Source organism: Nicotiana attenuata, unplaced genomic scaffold (assembly GCF_001879085.1).
Source record: "Nicotiana attenuata strain UT unplaced genomic scaffold, NIATTr2, whole genome shotgun sequence".
Taxonomy (NCBI): domain Eukaryota; kingdom Viridiplantae; phylum Streptophyta; class Magnoliopsida; order Solanales; family Solanaceae; genus Nicotiana; species Nicotiana attenuata.
In genome coordinates, this window is record NW_017674207.1 from 38039 (window position 1) to 52813 (window position 14775).

General features: G+C 36.6%; 1 long non-coding RNA gene across 3 annotated transcripts; it reads right to left on the reverse strand.

Moving 5' to 3' along the window:
• Nucleotides 1-9626: 9626 nt before the first annotated feature.
• On the reverse strand, nucleotides 9627-14192 carry LOC109218193. Of its 3 annotated transcripts, none has more exons than XR_002066735.1 (5): nucleotides 14020-14192; nucleotides 13168-13298; nucleotides 12998-13082; nucleotides 11050-11116; nucleotides 9627-9851 (listed from the first exon to the last, which is right to left on the reverse strand). It is a non-coding gene; the product is annotated as an uncharacterized LOC109218193 (long non-coding RNA). The 3 variants fall into 3 exon arrangements; XR_002066734.1 differs by having other exon boundaries at nucleotides 13168-13305; XR_002066733.1 differs by lacking the exon at nucleotides 14020-14192 and having other exon boundaries at nucleotides 13168-14013.
• Nucleotides 14193-14775: the final 583 nt, after the last annotated feature.

The following is a 14775-nucleotide window of genomic DNA, read 5'->3' on the forward strand; positions in this document are numbered from 1 at the left end:
AAATATGGGACCTGGGCGCACGCCTGGAATCGGAATAGGAGGTCCCTAGCTCGATTTATGAATATTTGATGAAAATTGTAAGTCTGAAAATTTAATGGCTTTTAAGAAATTGTTAATGTTTGATCTTGTTGGTATCGGGTCCGTATTTTGGTTCCGGAGCCCGGTATAGGTTCAATATAATATTTAAACATGTCTGTGAAATTTGGTGAGAAACGAAGTTGGTTTGACGTGATTCGAACGTCCAGTTGAGAAAATAGAAATTTCAAAGTGTTCTTGAGAATTTCATTTGATTTGGTGCTAAATTCGTAGTTCTAGGTATTATTTTGGTGATTTAATCGGGCGAGCAAGTTTGTATGATGTTTTTAGACTTGTGTGCATGTTTGGTTTGGAGCCCCGAGGGCTCGGGTGAGTTTCGGATAGGCTACGGAGTGATTTGAACATGGAAAATTTGCTGGTGTAACTGAAGGTGTTGCAGGCCTCTTATCTCGCAATCGCGAGATCAGGCATCAAAATTGCGACATTTGAGGGATTCGCATTTGCGAGCTTCTCATCGCAAATGCGAAGAGAAGCAAGGCCATACAGTCTTCACAATTGCGAAATTCTTCGCATTTGCAAAGTAAAGTTGGGAGGGACAGTGATCGCAAATGCGATCTTTTTGTCGCATTTGCGGAGATTCACGTTCGTATTTGCGAACTTATCTTCGCAATTGCGAACTTATCATCGCAATTGCGAAGGCAGCAGAGATGTGAAGGACCTTGCATTTGTGATGGTCCCTCCGTATTTGCGAGCTTCGTAATTCCGAAGCTCTATAACATCTGCAGCTGTGTAAAACCTAACTTAGATGGGATTTTCGCTCATTTCTCAAAATTTTCAAAACAAGAAACCCTCTAGGCCATTTTCCAAAGACCATTTCTTCCCCAAATCATAGATAAGAGATTCTTAACTAGTTTCTTTCAATCTTTCACTTCATTTTACAAGATTTCAACCTAGAATCTAAGGTTTTCATGGTGGAATTAGGGATTCTTGGGTAGAAACTAGGGATTTGATAAATTGGGGATTTAGACCTCAAATTGAGGTCAAATTCCAAAACCAATTGTATATCCGGGTTCGGGGGTGAATGCGTAATCGGGTTTTAGTCCGAATTTCGGGTTTGGACCAAGCGAGCCTGGGTGTTGACTTTTTCAATAATGGCCTAAATTAAATTCTTATCGATTGTGGGTGATTTCTAAGGTTTATTTTGAAACGTTTGGTTGGTAATTTGCTAGATATTGTTGGTTCGGAGGCGTGTTTGAAAGGCAAAGCTGTGATTGAGCTTTGAGTGGTCTTGAAATGAGGTAAGTATTGGGTCTAACCTTGACTTGAGGGAATTAGGAACCCTCGGACTTTGTGTTATGTGAATTCCATGTGAGCGGCGTATATGCAAGGTGATGAGTGCTTATATGCTACCGAATTTCTTATTTTCCCCGATTTATCGCTTTTCGCTTTTCTTAATTGTTTTCCCTCATATCTTAATTGTTACATGCTCTAAATATTTTCCATGCTTAATTGCTACGTGTTGATCAATGATTTCTTTAGTAAACCATGTTAGCTCTTCTCATATTTTCCCTAATCCCTGTTATTTGCTTAATTTGATTTGGTAGTACTTTTTAACTGAGGATTGTTGTTTTGGTCTCGCTGTGTAGTATTACTTGTGTAGATTCCACATTTAACAAAGTTCCTTTTCTTGGTTCAGTTTGGTATTTATTTATCGTAAAGGCCTTGTGATTTAGCTTGTTTATATGACTATGTACATTGACTGTTTGGTACTGATATGGTGGGATCGGGCTGCACGCTGCAGCAGGTGTAATAAGGGAGAATTGATATGGTGGAATGAGGGTGAATATGTATATATGGTGGGATCGAGTTGTACGCCACAACAGGTGAAATAAGGGTGGATTGATATGGTGAAACAAGGGTGAATTACGATATTGATATTGAAATATGGTGGGATCGGGTTTATCTATACTAGTGAAGAATGGCCCGTGCCGAACACATTAAGTTAAAAATTTATATTGTTTTAGTGAATAACTTTTTATAGAGTATATTAAGATCACGTGGAGGAGTTGTAATACAGGAGTTTCAGGTACACATTCTGATGTGTCTTATTTGGGATATAGTCCTTCGTAGCAATATTGCAAGTCCACATTTATTAGCAATGCTGTCTATGCTTTCAGCATTATTCTTCTAGAGATTTTGATCGAGTAGATCATTGGAGAAAATGAGTTAATGCATCTACCATTTTTAGTTGATATCTTGTATTGACTCATGTAGCTCGAAATGGAAGTCAATGAGGCCAAAAATTTCAGCTTACCCACAGTAGCAGATGAAGTATCTATTTAATATATTATATTGGGTGCATTAAAGTTTTTTTTTTTTAAATTAAGTTTCTTGGTATTAAGATGAGTGGTCAAGAGACTAATAATGATTCAATATATCTTTCTATTGAAGTAGTTTAAATAGACGATTTGCGACTGTGTTTGGTTGTTCTTGTATAATATACTTTCAATTGTAATATTAAATTTCAATTCCTTTGTTTAACTACTCAAATAATTTTTATCTTGCGCTTTGATGATAGGTTGTATACGTATTAACTTTACATCACAATCTACACTTCGTAGATTTTCGTACAGGCCAAACTCTATCCTTCCTTGTTATTTCTTGCTAATGAAATTTTATTTAATAAGTCTGTGATAAAGGGACTACGTAAAGAGTGAATTTGTACAGTGTTTAGAATTTATACAACTTCAGAAGCATTCTAAACTGTAAATAATAAGCAAACTGAAAATAAAGAAATTCATTAGTCGAACATAAACTGATATGATTTTCAGCTACTTAAACTGTTAAAAATTCCAATCGGCATTCTAATATTTGATGTGGCCAAAAAAATAAACTGAGACATTGAAACATGCTTTGCTACCCTTAGGAAAGGGAAGGGATTGGACTATCCTATCCTTATTGGACTATCCTATCCTTATTTATATCATAAGCTATAATCTTTCTTTATTTGAATATTTATTCTATTTATGTCTTATCTCCATCTTCAAGAACAATTATTATCAAGGGTAAAAAAGGAAAAAAGTAATTAAGACAACTATTTTTAGTAACCATAACTATTAATATGAGATAGAGGGAGTAGTTCCTATCTGGACATTCTTAAAATTGGTGAATTCTATTCATAAATGCTTTTCCAAGGCTGTCGGTAATTTGTCCTAGAGCAAGCAAATATAATAAAGTTCTACACCGTTGAAACAGCTACTTTGCAAGAGCCATGACACTACTTTGACAAAAGACATGCCAAATAATATTCAAATAAAGCCCGTTTGGATGAGCTTATTTTAAGTGATTTTTAAGCCAAAATAACTTTTCAGTCATAAGTTAGGAATTCTAACTTTTAGCTTTTGACTTGTTTTTGTCATTTTAGCTTAAAAACACTTTTTTTACTTTATCTAAACACTACAAAATGGCTTAAAAGTACTTAAAATAATCCAATCCAAACGGGCTCATAGTAAGCAAACTTCTGAATAGGAGCTTTTGACATGTGTGATGTCTCAACCAGCGATATAATCTGACTCAAGACTGTGTTAGACCCTATGTATGTGAGCGAACCATGTAAATTGATTGTACCACCAATGACTACTGAATGGACCTCTTTGAACAGATTTTCCAGTGACCATACTCTCGTTAACATGATTTGAACCCCATACAACCAAGCCATCGACCGTAACTTTTGCACCAGGAAGCACTTTGAGTACATCACCAGGTTGAGTCAACAAAGCATCTATTTCTATTTGACTTATGACTCTTCCACCTATAGACAGATCAAATATAACTTGAAAGTGAGTCCTTTGTTATCAGAATTGGTTTTTGCACTTTGGGGAAAGTTGTTGGTTGTTTACATACATTTGCCAGTAGATCATGCTCTTAACTTAGTTTGCATTTTAAGGGTTAGAAGTCTCCAATAGATCATGCTCTTAACTTTCCTGCACCATCTGTAGGAGAGGGGGCAGGGATAGGAAAGACACTAACAAGAGAGGATTGTAGTACAAGAACAGTACCTAAAGGGCCGGGTACCTCACACTGAGAGACAAGCTTGCTGTGAATGGCCTAAACAAGCTTGAGGATTCTTCCAGATTTCCAGAAGCATTCCTGTGTAAGGGTTCTTAAAGAGCAACTTAAACTTTCCACCACTTCCTCCCTCAATAGTTAATACCATCAACTAAGGATCTTGAGCCAAGAGCCCCAGGATCAAAGACAACTTTTAATTCTCTTGATATCCTATTAGCCTCTATGTTCCAGCTTATGTGAACCTATTTCCTTTTTGATTCGTTCCAAAAGGAATGACCCCTTTCTAAATTTAGAAATAATTTAGCTTAAACATACAATTCTGCCCTTAACGAGAAGCTTTTATAACCACACAAATACTCTGGGCCCATTTTTAACTTGTTTATGACCACAAATTCCAAAAGTCTTCATTTTTTCTTAAACTCCGTGCCTAGTCAGACAGGTTCACATAAATTGGAATGGAGGGAGTATAATTAAGCTGTTCCACACCATGCAACTTGGAAACAATGCCTTTTAACAATTGCGTATCATCTTAGCAGATATTCCAACCACTCCGAGTATCATCTTGTCCTGCTCACTGTTCTGTGCTAAGGAAGCTTCAAAACCAGCATCTTCAACAGCATTAATTCACTATATTGTCCTTACTGATTATGCATGGATCGTATTCAACCTCCCCTAGTGATGTAGCCAAAGCAACTACTGCCTTTCTTACTCCTGGAAACATTTTAAGGATACCTTCAGAATTTACACAAGCTGCACATGTTATACCGCCAATCGTGAAGTGTCCTAATACAGTTCCAAAGAAAAATAACCTATTACTTCTCTCGTGCCCTCTCTCTCACGTGAAAAATCTTGACAAAATATGATCTTACTTTGAAATTTTATGAGTTTATATTTGAAATGAATAATTAAAAACCTTTTTTAGAAATCGCACACACACATTTGAATCATTGAATATGTTAAGGTCTACGGTTAAAAATAGCAAGGAGCTTACTTCTCCCAGTATATCCATAATGCGTATTTCTAAAATACCTTACAGTTAATGTATTAATACTCTTTGACTTTCTATAATTAAAACGTAAATATGCTTGTAATTCATACCATTACCTTACTATAAGCTCTTCCAAACATGATATGTAATCTTCACCTAATTCAGTAAGATTAAGAGTTTTTGACTTTTTACTTTAGTATCAACTCTTTCATTATGATGGAATGCATACGCTCTTTTCAGGAAAACATATAGGTTTCTTAACCTCATAAACACAGAGAAGTTACAATGAAGAAGCTAGCAGAATCCTATTTAATTTATTCATTTTAGCGTGCTTATAAGCACAATAAATGAGAGTTTCAGCAAATGATCAACTTTTTTTTCTGCTGAACTTATTATTTACTTAGAAGTCAGCTTTAGTTTATTGATGATGACAGAAAGAATACCAGAATAGCACTTTAGAGTTGACTAATTTTCATATGACAATCAGCAAAGAAGCACGCTTTTACCAGCTTCAACCTAGCAATATATGTGCTTAGAGTAGATAATAAGTTATTTATGATAAGTTAAAAAGGAAATAAAGTCTCAGTAATTCCATATATATTACAGAGAACTAAAAACTAAAGCACAATATAAGGTAGACGTTTGCTCATAATTACGTTGGAAGTACCTACAACATTACAGGTTCATAACATATAATGACAAACAAGGTTGTATTAAACACTTCAAACGAAGAGAATGTTGTCTCACTAACTAAAATGGTAAGATCTACTAAAACTCTGAATTTTTCAATCCAAAATCAGCTGTCTTACTGTTACGGGGTTATGAAGGTCAAATGAACATGCCAATAAAAATAACTTAGTCATTACTAACTTAAAAAGAGCATCGCCTTTCACACTGACATTTCTTAGAAACCTGCAACATGCTACCACCACATCTTCTTCCTAGGGCCTAAATAGGAAGTTATAGAAACCCCTACATCAATATCCAACTTATCATAGACATAGTTATTGCAACTTCCACTGCTTTTAAGTTAAATCGATTGTGTAAATCGAACATGAGGATGGGTAATAGAGAGCAAAGTGACGAAGATCACTTCCTTAGGAATTTTGGTAACGCTAAGTGTTTCGAGGAAGTCCCATTATTTAACACAACACCATAGAGTAGCATTCATTAATTTAGGAATCACAATATCAACACACATTAGAATCACAGTATCCAAAAAAAATTGCATTTTTCTAGTTTTCCAAGTGGAAAACACAAGCACCCATGCTACTAGGTACAAACGTTGGATACCAACCCGTACCCTTTTAAAGGAAATTGACATCCACCCCGCATCAACAAAATTTTGTGGAGTGATTTCAGTTTTCTCAAAAAGCTTCTGGACTCCATGGCAGATAATGTACGCACAAGAAAAGATACAAAAAATAGCAAAGATCTTTCTAGGAACAAAATTGACGATTTCACCAACCATTTCAAGAAAAAAAACGAAAAATCTGAAGTATAGACTACAATTACTTAGTTAGATCCTCAGTAGTACTTAGCAATTGGCTAGAACACCCATTAAATCAGTGAAACCCATCCTATTATACAGCATCCATTAGCCGAGAGTTATAACTTTGGACGAAAACATCAAATACAGGAAACAACAATTTAGAATAATCTGGAAAGAAACCAAAAATTAACAACCTGACCAAAAAGCTACCTTCGGAGATTCATCATTCATGAGTGACTGTTGCAAACAGAAAGAGAGCAACGAATTATGTTGTTTCTTGGTAGAGACTCTGACGGTGGCAACATGTTAAAAATCCTGTCTACGCCGTTCTTATTCTCATTACCGAATAGTCATAGGATAATCGATTGGAAGCGAAAATGCAAATTAGGGCTGGTCGGTTACCGCTTATGAATTTAGATAAATGGGCCTAGAACAACACGGATAATAAGACAACTTAAGACCATAGATTTAATTCTAAGCACCCTTCTTTAACCTTGCATTTAATGGTAATCATCCAATGTTCCCATGCTTTCCTCTGTTAAGGGGTACTATTAGCGACAACACAAGCAGATAAGACCTTGACAGCACTTTAGAGAAGAAATATTTGGTCACTAAGCATGCGCGAGCTGATCTTTTGCCGATTGATGTCTCTTACATCGTCGTCGACCTCGTCACAACAACGAAGAGAGAGAGAGGGACAGTAAGCGTGCAAAGAGAGCTTGTCGGCCAAGAACAAGTAAATTACGTAAATGGGGCTAAGGAAATGTGCGCAATAAAAAAACCAAGGGCATAAATGTAGTTACGCCCTGAAAGCAGGACGACCAAGAGCCCCAACTCCCGCTTCTAAATAAGTAGAATATATATTGTTTACTATTATTGTTATTGTGTTGATGGAATAAAGGAGGATTATGTGTTGTTTGGTGCGATCGGGTTGCACGCCGCAACAACCTATATGTTTCTATTTCTTGAATTGCATTGTTTTGTCGGTATTTTTATTTGACCTAATAGAGATTGGTAATCTTAGACGACACTGGTTTATTTAGAGGCTGTGGCTATCATTCCTATTGGCTGTTTAACTTTGCATTGAAATTTCAACTATTCTGTCATTATTATAGACTGCGCATAGGTTTTAGCGTAGGTAGCCCGCCTTAGCCTCGTCACTACTTCGTCGAGATTAGGCTCAGCACTTACTAGTACATGGGATCGGTTGTACTGATACTACACTCTACTGTGCAGGTTTTGGAGATGGTCCCGGCAGCGGCTACTAGAGAGCTCGGATCGAACACTCGCGGAGACTTGAGGTACAGCTGTTTAGCGCCTGCAGCTCCTGGAGTCCCCATCCTATATTTATTTAGCTGGTGAGCTTTCATTCGAACAGCTTGTTAATTACTTCAGACCCTTATGTGTATTACTCTAGTAGTTCGTTCACTCGCGACACCAGGTTCAGGAAAATTGTAATATATATTTGGCTAGTTCAACTTCCACATTGTTACTTTAAATTTATTCAGTTATCTCAGTTCTTGTTTAATATCTGTTTTAAACTGTTAAAAAGGATGGATTGTTCTAACGTTAGCTTGCGTAGCAAGTGAAATGTTAGGCGCCATCATGGTCCCGATGGTGGGAATTCCGGGTCGTGACAAGTTGGTATCAGAGCACTAAGTTACATAGGTCTCACGAGTCACGAGCAAACTTAGTAGAGTCTGGCGGATCGGTGCGGAGACGTCTGTACTTATCTTCCGGAGGCTATGGAGTTAGGAACAGTTTCACTTCTATTCTTCTCTATCGTGCGATTTTATTCTGTCATTCCTGATTGAACTCTTCTATTCTATTCTCTCGCAGATGGAGAGAATGCGTACCGCATCTTCAGCTGAGCAGTAGCTAGAGCCCCCAGAAGCAGCTCCTACGATGGGCAGGGGTCAAGGTTGAGGTCGTGCCAAAGGCCGAGGCAGGGTAGAGCTCAGCCCCCAAGCTCGAGCAGCAGCACCAGCGATGGAGCCTCAGGTAGAGTTTGATGAGGATGTTCCAGCCCAAACTGTGCCTGTTGGACCAGCTCAGGTCTCGGAGGGGTTCATCACTACCCCAGTACTCGAGGATGCTTTGGTTCGTCTAGTGGGCCTTATGGAGAATGTTGCTCAGACCGGCACATTTCCCGTAGCACCAACCGTCTCTCAGGCTGGGGGAGGAGCACAGACTCCCGCTACTCACACTCCAGAGCAGATGGCTGCCTAGTTTCAGACTCCAGCGGCCTAGCCAGTGGGGGCAATTCAACCGGGTGTTGCAGAACAGACCGGTGATGGTTCAGTTATGTCTTCTGAGGCTTTGTCGAGGTTGGATAAGTTTACCAAGCATTTCCAGTTTACTTAAGCGGCGCATCTTCAAAGGATCCGCAGGACTATTCACTACAAAAAAAAAAGGAACTTTAGCGGCAATATAAAAGGGCATTTGCGGCAATAACAATAGTCGCTATATCATTTACCGGCCATTGATGATTAGCCGCTGAAATTGGGGTCGGCAAAGCCTTTAGTGGCGATTATCACAAAAGCTGGTAAAAGGGATGACTTATTGCCGCTAAATATCATTTGCTTTAACGGCAATTGTTTACGACAATTATGATGGCTGCTAAATCCAATCTAAAACTGCTACTAATGATCTTTTAGTGTCCATTTTTATAGCGGCTAAATTTAAAAAGATTGTCACTAAAAGTGCATACCTTTACCGATAATTGTTTTGTGGCAATTAAAATTGCTTTAATATCCCTTCTGAAAAACGTATTAGTATTCCCTTTTAGTATCTATTTTAATGGCTAGTAAATTTATGTAAATTGTCGCTAAAAGTCATCTTTAACAGCAATTATAATGGCTACAATATCCTCTATAGAAACATCGTAATTTGCCCTTTTATCGTCCATTTTTATAAATGGTAACTTCTGTTACACGGCCGCTAAAAGTCACCATCTATGACGGCAATTGTTTACCAGTCATTAATAGTACTACATTCGTTCAAAAGATGATCCAAATAACAAAATATATTAATAATAATTCATAAAAACATAATGTATCTCACTAAATCTTAACAAATAAAAGGAAGTACAAATCCAAAATATTAATATCACAGTAACTTAAAAATAAATTTTTATTGTTTGAAGTAAATAGCTAATGTCATTATATGACTAATCCTAACGAATAATAGTCTTCAAATAATTTCTGCAACTCGTTATCGTATTGAAATATTCGACCTGCTAAATTATCGATCATTAGATTGTATGACCTGAAATTATAAAATAACTACGTCAGTACATGAAATATATAAGCACGGTACATGTTCGCATAAGCAAGAAAATCTTCTTTTTCTACTAGTCATCGCTGAATATAAGAGGAATGCAAGACAGATAATGATACCAATGTAGACAACAAAAACATACAAACTTTATGCAAGATTTGGAGGGATTTCACTTAAGAAGAAGTTGTAGTTCTGCCATAAATATTCTGCTCATATGAAGAGCTCCATTTACTCCCAATCAGATGAATTACCAATAGAAGATATGATGCTTGTATTTCCATCTACTTCCTAATAACTGTATATGGATTTATCAAATGTGTGCTTATATACCAATTGTGCACTTTCAGTGAACAATTATATCTGCACTTCCAAATGTGTGCGTATATACCAATTGTATATGGATTTACTAAATGTGTGCGTATGTACCAACTGTGCACACAACAATCAAAATCATTTCAAAGTTGGAGGGAAGGGAGATTTTTGTAAGGGATAATAATCGATTCCACTGGTTCAGTAAAGGGCAGTGTTCTTGTAAAGACTATTGATAGTCATGTCATTTTGTGTACCAAACTACAATATCTGATGCTCGGCTCGTAGATAAGCATATTTACTAGTTACAGAAAAATAGTTAGGCCAGTTTGGCTAATGCCATTTGCTGGATCTTTACAGCACTCTCGGAATCAAGGCCTTAAGACGGCTGATGATAACTCTGTTTGGCTGGTTACTTTGTTCTACCAGATATTTATATTGTGGATAGAAGTATTAGATTTGCACTTCATAATTAGATTTATCATATGGGAAGTTTTTACCCATATCCATATTAATAACTTGCACTACGCACAAGTTTCTCCACCCAGCACAAGTTTCCAGAGGAATTCAAGGCCCCCCTAGTCAATACTAATGTGTTTAATACTTGATTTGAATAGCCCCAGGTCAACAAAAAGAGTTCTGTTTTGGCTAATAACCAAAAAAACTAAAAAAAAAGGCTAAAAGAATTTTTTGAGAGCAAGAGTAATAACTATGCGAGTAATAGAGCAGCAGCAGTGAGAACAAAAACTAGTAGCAAAAAGAAGTTAAGCGAAAGCATTTGGATATATGAAACCAGATTCTAGTGATAAAATAAATTGGAGGAAAATTCAAACAGTAAAAAGCTCAAACAGTAGCGTGCTAAAGGATAAAGACGTACCATGAGAAAGTGAAGTATTTTTAGCTACACTAGGTATCCTTGATGTTTGTGGTACTCGTTGCATAACCTGAAATAATAAAATAAATGAATGTCAAAAGATGAAATCAAATGTGAAGCAGAAAAATTCTGAGTCTATATATAAAATATGTCAAAGTAGCTTGTATTGTATTCATAAACCTCAGGAATTCTTTCTCAGATAAACCTTAAGAAGTGAACTCCTTAAAACTACAAATTTTCAAAGAATGACAGCAGGGGAAGATGCTTAGCCCCGCCTCATAATATATGAATTTGAGAAAATCAGTTCAACAAGGAGGAAACTATAGCGTTTGAGCCTTTTTTGTCATTGTATTTAAGCTGAGGCACCAGCCATGAACAAGACTAAATAGAGTACTTTCAAATATTTTTGGTTGAACAAATGTGTCTTAATGGCGTAAACACTAAAAAGAGTTCATATCATAAGCCTAGGTTGCTAAGTGTCGAGGTAATCTCCACTTCACCTTAGCTTCAGGCAAAATAACTCATAATCTCATTTCACTAAAATCACAAGGACAAAGACATAACACATTAGTTGGAAAAATTTTATGTTGTCGTCGAGGTGTGACGGGTAACACACTGGCTGTAGCAATACGTACACTGTTTGACTAATATTTCACTTCGTACACTGACACTCTAAACCGGTCAAAGAAGTAGAGAGATGTAGAGCCTATTTAAATAGGGATAGAGCTCATAAGTGCAGAGCTAAAATAGGAAAAGTGAAAAAAGAAGAATCAGAAGGGGACACGGGAAAGAAACTCAATGGTAGGGTGTCAGACAATCCTCAATAACAATTAGGCCTTTTTCATGTCCCTATTTTACTTTGAAATTGTAGCACAAGAGGATATTACGCTGTGTTTTAGATATGTCTACATCCTACTGACTTAAATGCATATAGATATCAAGACTCAAGAGACTCTTAAAATCAAGATTCCAATAACACATGAAATAGCTACAGATAGATTGACATGTTATCCAATACAAACAAGTAGAAAAATATTTGAGATGGAGCTATGGTTTAGTCAAAAGAAGTAGATGAATCACCGTACACAAGTATTTGAGGTGGCCATGAATGATACAAAAGGTACACAGAGACCGAACATCTAAGTGCAAGTTGATTCAAAGAGTTGCTTGTCTAGGTGAAGTCTTTGTTACTGTGAAAAATTGAATTTTCTTATACCATCCGCATGCATTATTTGATACACGTTCAAGAGTATACCTTGTGTTTGATAAAGTAATAATATTTATTAATATTTGGGCAAAAACAATCACTCTTGTACAATAAGTATGCCAAAAAGTAGAAAACCTACACAAAATAAGATTTTCGACACAGCTTCAACCAATTCAATTGACCAAAAAAATCAGAAATTCAACAAAAATTGCAACAAAATAAGTAGTATTCCATCTCTCAAAAGAAATTACCCAGGAGAAAATTACAAGCTAGTTGTCAAAAAAATGCATAACGAAAAATTGTCGGCAAAGCAGCTATACATAACGAAACTGAAAGCAGCTCAAAAACTTGTCTGATGGACCTCGAATATCCCCAAATAGACCAAATTATACATACCTTCAATAGAAAAATACCAACTATTGACTTGGGTAAAAAAGAATTGTCTTCAAATAACTAGTACTACCTCTAACCACAACACTACCCAAAACCAACACCATCTTCTGCTATAAAACATAAGATGAAGGAGAAGAAGTAAGAGGCTCGTGATGATTTCTTTAATTTATGGCCAAACCAAGTTACTAAAATAGTAGATGGATTTACAGAAACCCAACTTAAGAATAAAATGTTCACTATTCCTTAACCACTCGATATATAATCAAATTGGTACATAACATAATCTATGAAATATTGAGCACAATTTAATAAAGAAGTAAGATGTTAATGAATTCTAATACAAGAGCATACCATGAGAAGATAGAATATTTTAACTAACACTATGCATTCGTTGCGCTTGTGGTACTCGTTCATAGTCACTGTTGGCATCAGGGACCTGATTAATGTTAGCAAGTTATATAACATTAATTCATAAGATCAAAATTTGTGAAAAATATCTTAATATTTGGAAGTTGAGTTACCTGTTCAGTTGAGAACCGATTGATATTCTGCGATGATAACTCATTAGGAGCAATTTTGCACATTAACTGTTTAGTTGGTCTGCTTTATGAACTGTTACCTTTAAGTAGAAGTACTGAGAAGCTACTAATAGCTGCCACCTTTTTATCATTTGTTAGCTCCGTACGATCAAATATAATGGGGAATATAGGTAATGTTACTAAATATGTGTATGTCTAGAAAAGGACAAATATACATACATACTGTAGAAGTCATATTAAAATTGATACCATTAACAGGTAACGAACGAAATATTGGATTGCTATACAAGTTGAAGGGCAATAGAAGATAATAGATAGCCAGCATAATAATATTTAAAAAAATTATATTCTGGAACCCAGTAATGTAGAGACTAAAGTATAAGACAACTTGGTCCATAGAGTAACCATCGATCTAATTATTATTTACAAATTTTCCAACTTTCAGAATCTTCTTTTGAAGTTCTATTCTCAATCAATTAATTTCGTCAACCTATTTTTGACACAATGAAGAAAGGTTTACACCCAAACCAAATATAGCAATTTCTAACTATAATTACTGTCCCTTATAAAAGGGCCCTTTTTAAAAGGGTGTGCCGACCAAAGCTACTCTGCAGGGACGAATATTGAAGCAAAGTTCACCACTACTAAAATTGATGAACAAAAATTCAATTCACACGGTGTACAAACAACCATTAACTAACAATTTCTAACCACAACCAAAACATATCAAATTCGTATATTTCTCTGCACCAAACTATGATATTTATTTGGAGCAAGAAGAGACATAGAAGAAATAGAACAATGATTTAAAAAGTATTTTTTGAAATATATTACCTGGGGTTGGTGGCGCTATGGTGAGGATCGGCGATAGGCGGCGACTCCGCGATAGGGCAGCAACAGTGAAAATTTTACAGGGGATGAGAGATTTTAGTTGTTTGAAGTATTTCTTTTTTAAGTTTCTCCAACTTAGACGGAAACAATTGAAGGGAATGTTTAGTCTAAAATTTTGGAGGGGAATAAAAAAGTAATAAAAGTCTACTTTTAATTGTGGCTATTTTATTTTTATTGCCACTAAAAAGGTATGTAATAGCGTCTGATGCTTATTTGCCGCTAATATTTTTGTTTACAAAACTATTTAGCGGCCATTCTTTTATTGCCGCTAATTATATGCCACTAAAAGGCTCTTTTGTAGTAGTGAAGGTGCTATGCACATTGGGCGAAGCTCAGTACGTGTCCATTGCCATTGGATGTTGCGGGCAAAATCGGGAGGCGACATCGCTCGTGGCGGCTGATGGCTTTTGGAAACGAACGGTGGAGCGTCGTGCAAGTAGCGCAGCAAGGTGCCGTGCGCATGGGGCTAAGCTCAGTACTTGCTCATTGCCATCGGTTGCTGCAGGAAACACCAGGAGGCGATATCGCTCGTGGCGGCTGATGGCTTCTGGCAACGAAATGGCAAAGCTTCGTGCAACTAGCGTCGCAAGGTGCCATGCGCATGGGCCGAAGCTTAGTACATTGCCCATTGCCATCGATTGTTGGGGGTTGTGTCTGGCATCGCTCGTGACGGCTGATGGCTTTTGGCAAAGGAACGGC